Below are 9664 nucleotides of genomic sequence, written 5' to 3'. Positions count from 1 at the left end.
GTAAAATTACTTAAAATAAAAAAGTAAGAAAAATATTTTTTAGTTTTCACTTACAATTATAAAAGATATAATAATAAAGATAGGCCTATCCAATTTTAACACCGAAGCCAAAAACGCAAAAAATTAATGTCATTCAAAAATCAAATAAGATTTGGGAGACTGCAAAGGGTTGATAAGCGTCGCTAAGAAGTGTATCAGCTCTTTGCCTCTTATCCATATTATTTTTTTGCATCGATGATTTTGGGTTTTAGCTTCAGAACTAAAATTGGACAGATATACCTAAGATATACCTGATATATCTAAGTTATCCGAGATGTTAACATTAATACCTATTCACAAAACATTGGGCCTATTCAATATCATAAGCTGTGATTCATAACCGTTCACTGAGTACTTAATGAGCTCTTGCATCTGATTGGATTATTTCTAATTGTAAGATTATGAAAGTGTGAGCGCTCAGTGAACGATGTCAACAATATAAAATTACACTTACATCGCTCATTGAATGCTCACATTCTTAAGATCTTAAAGAAATTGTACACAATAATAAAAATATAATATTACAAAAAATATAATATTAAAGATTATCTATAATTAGAATATATAAGTTATTCTACATTACAAATAATAAATAAAAATATGAATTCCTTTCTTACTGAGCGATCAATAAGCGGTCCTTACCAAATACATCCAGTATCCGAAAAATTAGAATTTTGGATTTGACAATGACAATACGAATCTATTTCTATCTATTTCAATTCTTTGGGAATCGTAATCGATTGTAATCATTGCCGAATACATAATTTTGATTTTTCAGATACTGGGCACTCATTGTATGTACTAAGGATAGGCAATACGCATATCGATATGCTAAAAATTGTTGGGAAATTACTATATTATTATATTTAGATGAAAAAGGAATGATTTTCACAAAAAGATCGGTTTGAAATAGTAGTCTCAAAAACGATTCCTAATTAATATTTTGCAAAATATTCGCACCTATCCAATAATATTAGAGAAACGCTACACCTAGATTCTCTGTCAGTTTAGAACACTTAGGATTTGTTATTGTCGTTAAAGCCCGTATCAGACTATTCTGCAATTGGCCGATCGACAGCCAATTCTGACTACCGACCTATTATATAATGGACCAATCATAGTGAAGTTGAATGATTGTGATTAGTTCACTGTAGATAAGCTTGCAAAATTGATTATCTGACGGGCTTTAATAGCGACATAATGAATATATTTTAAGCGTTCTGAACAGTGGTCAACTAAGTTAACTTCAACATTTAATATCTCGCTTCACGGAGCCAGAATGACATTTTTTCTGGCAAATTCGTTCATTTTATTCAAAATTGCATCTAATTGAGCATAATTTTATTAATATTGGAAGTGAGATAGCTAAACTAAATGATTATCCAACATCGTATCGATTCAAAGGTACATTATATCTGTTACTGCGGTTAAAAATTACTGCAATGCTCACTTTCTATTTATTATTACTTTTATAAATTATAGGTATAGATTGATATTAAGTTTTAAATAATTTTTTCTGAATATCTATTTAACATTTTAGGCAATTCCAATATAAGACAGAATATATAGGAAAGTGGAGGAATTGTGTGCAGCGGGTAATTATGCGCATCCTGGTTTTCCTGATTTAGATAAAGACATTACTGTGATAAAATTTTACACAGGTCGTCCTCTTAAGATATAAATACAAAAGATATGACATTGTTAAACGAGAGAAGTACAAAAAAGTCAATTCACATCTTTTCTTATTATTTTAGCATATTTTTCAGAAAATAAAGTGGTAAGAAAATAAAGTGGTATTTTTAATGTGTTTGTTTAAAGTTGCGTATGTTATTAAAGTACGTTATTATAAGCGACTTTTAAGCTGTTATTTATTAAGTTTAGTTAGGAAATATCGAAGTAATCGTATTTTATATCGAGTCAAGTCGCGGCAATTATGCGCAAGCGTTTTGAAATGTTACACAATTACCCATCTTCCATATACTACATGACTAACATTAATTTTTTTCATTTCTTCTTTGCATTATTTTATTTTGCTATTTCATTTTGCCAAAGTCTATGTGCATTATTATTATATTAATTTTATATTTTTGCTTAATATATATAATATATATTTAAAATATATTTAATGTATTTAATGTATATTTATATTGCAATATAACAAATATATTTTTCAATTTCTTTGTCAACATTCCATAATCCATTTATTTCCTATGACTTTTTGCATACAATTACCAGACGCGCGAAAAATTTTTTCACTTTTCCGTTTTTTTTTTTGTCAAATACAACTTTATTGAATGAAAAGCTGTTCAATATGAAAATAATGGTAGAAGAATGTTTGTAATTTCTATTTCCATATTTATATCGCTTGAAAAACCATTACAAGACAATAAATTTCCCTGGTGCGCACAATTCACTCACTTTCTTCTACAACATTTTATGAGATTAAAAAGCGTCTTGAAACTATTTCATTCGAATGCTTGAAAACAATAAATGATTTTTCATAGGAATATAATTCTCTTCATTATTATAATTATAAGTTATAAAACGCTTCTGATATTTTTTTTTATATTGTAAACTACATATTTTTACTTTTACTATCCAATAGATTTTTTATAAATTCAAATGGTTAAAGGAACCAATGGTTAAAGGAAGATCATGTTCTCTACATTTTTATCAATCCTCTAATTATATCTTTCCTACTTTTAGAATAGGAGAAACCAGGAAGCCAAAGGACTGACAATTTTAAGGTTAAATATTAATAACTGTTAATAAATTCTAAACTGAATTAATATTTCAGATATTAAAAAATTGAATACGCAATGTTATATTATTCCTGTTACATTAAACAAAACTTAGTAAAAATAATAAATTTGAAGTATAATACTACATACCACGGGACTGATAAATTAAGTAAGTAGCACTTTTTCCATAGCGGATATGCGACGTTACACTAAACAAGCAAGTATGGCTGCGTCTCACGAGTCATAAAATACCATAGGCTGTGCACTAACCTTACTTTGTATTTATTAAACATGTGAAAGTCATTTGCTAGTACCATCAACGAGATATTATTTAAAACGCCTGGAAGTTCACGTGATTGTCAAAATTTAAGTGATTAGGAGTAAGAAATAATGCTGCTAATACTCAATTTTGATTTAAAATTATGATTTTAATGTCTGATAATTATCATCTAAATTTGATTATCAATAGAGATGACTATAAAGAAAAAAAAATTATAATTTTGCGGCATATATAAGATATTATAGCATTAAAAATATACACACTTATTTATGCAGCATTTATATAATAAAAAATCATGAATTTAATAATGTATTATTCAAATATTTATCGCTAATAATTATCGTTAATAATCGCAAATTTATATCAATTGTCGATAACGTCATCATTCTTCAATTATCTCTGGACTCTCCGGGCTTCATTGTCACAATCACAAAAATTTATTCAGAGGCGGTCGTCTTTAATAATATAACCTCAGACATAATGCAAAGGAATAGCCACAAACCAATAAGGTGCAGCCACAATAGAAGGAATAAGGAATTAAAAATAAGGAATAAAAATTTCAACCTATCAGATATTGAATACACACGAAGATTGAAATCATATTATTTCTATCGCTATCGCTTTTTCTTCCTTCGCATTGTGTCCGAGACTTATCTCATCGATTCGTCAGGATTCATAAGTAAAAAATAGTTGCTCGGTGAGACAGCATTCTCATCGAAAAAATGTTGCAATCTTTCTGTAATCATTATTGCCTGTTCGAAAGTCATCCCGTATATTTTCTCAAGATTTTAGTTGTAATTTAGGTTTTCTTGGATTTTCCTCTCCAAAAATCATTCGGAAATTTTCCTAAATTTTTTGTTTAAAAATCTTCCGATAAAAATATTCAAATCTAAATTTTTTGTTTAAAAATCTTCCGATAAAAATATCCAAATCAAAAATTCTACTAAATTGGCAACTATCTGTAACTCACTATATGTATGTATCACAACTCAAAAGCCAAATATAAAAATTTCGTAATTCTATTATTGTTCTATTATCTACGTCTAAGTACTTTTGAGCACAATTCTCTTATTGGTTTAAAAGTTATTTTTTTATTTTCCTTATTTTTATAAAAATTGTGTTTTGTAGAACTTATTTATAAATTTAATGAAGTAGCGTTACGAATTAAATTAAATTTTATATACATATACAGGATAATCTACTTAAACCTTGAATATTTTACTTATTCTTAATAATACGAAAAAATATTTCAAATTTGAAACGATTTCGAAAGGAATATATTCATACAGGTTTTTTTTCTAGATAAAGCGTTAAAAAGATATAGGTCAACTTTACTTTTTAATTATATGATTTTTTCGCATAATATAATTCCTCTAATTAGTTTGCATATAAAAGTAGTATTAAAGCAGAGATATCAAAAATCCAATAATTAACAATAAGATATTTTATATTTCATTCTGGCACATATATACATAAAATATTAAATTAATACAACGTATTAATTTTTTTATAATCAAGAAAACGCATAATTGCTTATTTAAAAAAAATATCTATTTTGATATCTACACATTTTTTAAAAACAATTACGTGTTTTCTTTATACCAATTGATTTATCTCATTATTCTGTTCATAAAAATATTAAAGTGAAATCAAAAAATGAATAAATTATAACATATTTAATATTTCATGTCAATATATATCAGAAAATGTAAAATATAAAATGATTTGTAAACTATTGATTTTTGGATAACTCTGCCTTAATATTTTTGTATACAGAATAATTAAAGAAATCATATTTTAAAAAACACTATTTTATTAAAGAAATGGAAATAATCGTCATATTTTTTTAGTGCCTCCATCCAAAAAAAAAAAAAACAACGTGACTAAAATATGTTCTCCTTGAAACTATTCCACTTTCATCTAAAACATTTTTTTTGTATCATCGAAAAGAAATAAAAATATTTTATGATATGACAAATTTTAATATTTTATTGTACGATAAATTTTTCTAATGTGTTAATAAACTGCAAGATATAGAATTTCTGAGATTCATGAACTTCTCTTTTCTGTAGTCAATCAATGTACTTGAAAAATTTATTGTAAGACAAATGAAATATTATTCTAACGGAGATAACAGTCTAGATATTTCTAATAATCTGAACAGAAATCTAGATATTTCTATAAATACATTCTGGAAGGTGCATAAGCATAATCCGCTTCTCTAATATTAATTGATTATTAATGACTATGTTTATATAGCCTGATTTACATCAAAGTTATCAACCGATATTATAATTACTGACTACGTTAGATGCCATATAAACGATATTTTACGACGAATTTATTACATTGATATAGCGATGCATCTTAGGTCTATTTATAGTCAATTCTTATATTTGAGACCGTTTTAAGTACTGTTTTAAGATATCATAAGTCAGTCAGACGTATTAGCATCTTAAGACATTGCTTAAGATAATCTTAAAAACCGATTATGAATACCTACTCAAGAAGATATAGTCATAGGCAACTAGTGCATTCGCAAAGCTATGACTAAAACAAGAACATCAGTGCGTCTTATTTTAATTCTTAATACACACGATTGGCTCATTCATGTCCTCAGCACTTTTCTTCTTGAAATACTAGAAACATTTTATTAAATAATAGCCTATGTTTTCTTTTCCTAAAAAAAAAACTTATCTATAGAACAAGTTTTATGCGTTGCTCCCATTCCTGCGTATTTTCTGACAAGAATGTTTCATAAATCCATTTTAGAACATGAAAAGTTCCATCGTGTAAAGTATAACTTTGTTTGCAGCTAAAAAGTTTTTAATTTTTCTTTATTTTCAATTAATTCTCATTTACATTGCAAAAATTTCACGAATTGAAAAAAATTGAAAATAAAACAATTTGTGTTGAATGTTGCAAATAATATTTAAAAAATGTAATATAAAATTAAGAAATATTCAAAATATTTTTTTCTAATTGTAACACAATATCAATTATAAAATACATTGTTTAAAATGTAAATGCAATAACATCAATTTATATCATATAATTTATATTATAATAAGTAAACTTTCTGACAATCGATACTTGCAAACTATTTTTTCTTTTGTAATTTGGAATATGTCAACTTTAAAGTATTGGAACATATTTTTCTTTTAAACATTTCTGTTTTTGGAATATGTTTTTCATATTTTTAATATGAAAAAATGCATTTTGCTCATTTTGTTAACTATAATTAATTTTAACATTTATGTACAATTTTTTATAAATATATAATTTTATAAATATGTTCTAAAGATGTCAAAATAAATACAAGGATCATTTAATAATTATATACTTGGAAAAGTGATGAAAATTTAGAACATAAAAGATTCATCGTGTGTATTAATTGTAAGAGTTAATTATCTCCGTAAGTCAAAACAAATGTCGTGAATATATTTCGAAAATTATTGGTCGCATTCAGCAGAATATAATTTATATTGCAACTGTTGGTTTTTTTCGAGCTAATTAGAGAAATAGTCTATCTCAGCGAAGAAAATTTCCAACAGTTATAAAATAAATATTTTGCTGAACGCGGCCATTAAAAAAAAGAAAACGAAACGTCACGTATTTTTATCCCTGAACATTACGTAAACCAATGACGAAATCGAATAGAATGCGATATATCGATATAAATCGAAAGTGTAATATCTATTTCTTCGTCATTTTTCGCTTGGATAAATAATAAGTAGATTTTATACGCGAGTTATAAGTTATCGGCCAACGGCAATATCGTCGAGGAAGTTCCGCGCCGCTTCTACCGACAAGTTTCACAACGTCGCTAACAAATGTACGCAGTTTGACGAAGTTGCTCCAAATCCCGCTGATCAATGTCCTCTCCCTGATATCTGTAATGAGTCCGAATCCCAGCCAACTATGCTATTAATTACTATTAAGCGCGAAAGGAAGAAGTCATCCTCAATGTTCAAGGCATATTCGCGTTTTTAACCTCCAAGTCGCGAAATTCAAGTCACACACACACACATATATATGTTGGAGTATATATATTTGGTCGGGAGTACCGACAATGAGGTCAGCCAGACGTCAAACTACTAGTGCCACAAGCGTATGTGGCTTTCGTGTTATTTGATCTTTACTTGAATAAGAATTTTATCGGCCATTGCTCGCATTCCGAAATTTAAATGTTAAATTAATCGCACTTGAAGTTGCACGCAGAGAACCGATGAAAAATGGAGATATTTATGCAATCAAACATCTCAATCATTAAGTTGCAACACATACACGCAAATAAGAAACAGTCATTTAACATTTTGTATTTAACAAACATTATTTTATGGAAAAGATGTAATTTTGCACGCCGCGTCCGAAAATAAATAAAAATGCAATAGAAAAGATAGATGACGGTTCAAGAGACGTTCCTTCGTGAAAAAAAAAATTTAAATCGATAAGATGTCTGCCGGACGATTTCATCGATCATAGCCCCGTGTCTTTCGCATAATGATCAAAGGTTAATGAAAAGTTCGTAAAATGTCATAAAATGTCCGCCCCCGCGAATCGACGCTTAATCATCCAAGTCGCTGTTTGAGCGAGAAAGGATGATTTATAATGCGCGAGATAGAAAAATTCATACGTTCAAGAGAGCGCAATTGATTGAACTGTGCTGAATTAGAAAAAGAAGATGAATACTATCGATACTCGCGTTCATGTAAAGTGCAAATACACTGTGTTCACTTTGGACTCACAGTTTATGCGAATTTTCAACCGCGAATGCGATTACGGAAAACATAATTGGCGAGGCGCAGTGAGCTCCGATATCATATATACTTCTGTGATATATTTACCAGAGAATACATGCACAGAATTTCAGGCCTAACAAAGAGCGATGATTTTAGCAACGCACGCGTCGAAGGAGCGATCATGGGTGACTATGAACGGCAATGGATAACCGATAATGTTCCGCGAATACAGCGAATTATTTTGCACGCCGACAGCGGGTTGTACATACGTAAAATAGTAGAAATGAACAACTTACGTTTTAAAGTTGTCGACCAGGGCCATCTGATGAGTCTTGGAACAATGATAAACGCGGTAATAGAAACGCTAACACGATGAGAGATTCGCCCGCGTGCGCAATGGCGTTAAGTCCAGCAGACCGCTCTTCAGTTTTAGATGTTTTCCTTCGACAGCTACACTCTCTGCACCGCCCACGATTTTCTCACTCTGTCTTTCTCTTTCTAATGTTTCTCGTGAAGATTAATACAGCTATGAGCACTTTGAATTGTACTTCGAGCAAGAATACCTATTATTACGCAGCGCACTCTGTATGATCACGTGATCACACGAATGTGAAATGATGGCAATTTCTTGTTTGTGAACTACGCGAAAAACACGATATATATATATATATATATAATAATTCAACCTTATCATAATATTAATATACATCCTAAAGCATTCAATATATTTCATGTTTGAGTAATACAAAAAAAAATAAAACAGTTTGTATTAGCGCGTTAATCAAGTATCTGCATACATATATCTACATGAAATTCACGTGATATGCATGCATAGAATATACATGTGTCCCATTAACGTCTCGTGTGAGATTTAGTGATCTGATCACTGATTTAGTGTGAGATTTTTTGTAAGATTTCCTAAATATTCATTTAGATTAATCGAAAATGTATTGATAGACAGTCTAATTATTATTGAAATGCTTTCCATTTCGTGACACAATAAGTTGACACACAAATGATGTTTTAATGACCTAATCAGCAAAAAATGATTTAAAATAATAAATTAAAAATTAAAAATTGTTTTTAGGAAAAAAGTTTTTAAAAATCATGTTTAAAAACGTATAATAAAAATGGATTGACTAATTTAAAAAAAAAAACGTATTATTAGAACGTATTATTTGAAATAACATTTCTTTAAAAGTTTGAAAACGTTTATTTTAACATTTGAAAAAACGTTTCTTTTTTACATTTAAAAAACATTTTTTAAAACATGTTTAAAACCAATAAGAATAATGGATTTATGTTTTTAGAATTCTTATTTTATACAATTAATATATCGTATTATAAATCTTTTATACACTTTTAATTGATTCGCTCTTATGTGCCCTTCACATCTTTGTATTATTTTAAGAATAATGAATTAAGTTTTTTTTTCATTAAAAAAACATATATTTTAACATTTGAAAAGAAATTTCTTTATTTACCTTTAAAAAACATTTGAAAAATGTCTTTTTTACATTTGAAACACATTTTTTAACGATCAGCAATGTATCTATACTAAAAAATATGAAAAATATCAAAATACTTTAATTTTCATCTGGAAACCAATTTTGGTTTCAAAGTCATTTCATTACTATTTTGGCAGAACATGGATGAGAAATCTCATATTACTCCTCTATTATTAATTCTTGTGTGACTTTCACTTATGAGAAACAGTGTCCAGCGGTAATACCTTGTATAATATTATTCGCTACATAAATAATGTAAAATAAATATTATATTAATGTTAACTAAATGTTAAATAAATATTTTTATAAATCATTACTACAAATAGTTATAAATGTAATACAATAAATAATAAA

Source organism: Atta colombica, unplaced genomic scaffold (genome assembly GCF_001594045.1).
Source record: "Atta colombica isolate Treedump-2 unplaced genomic scaffold, Acol1.0 scaffold126, whole genome shotgun sequence".
NCBI classification, from domain to species: Eukaryota; Metazoa; Arthropoda; class Insecta; order Hymenoptera; family Formicidae; genus Atta; species Atta colombica.
This window is presented reverse-complemented; position numbering follows the sequence as displayed.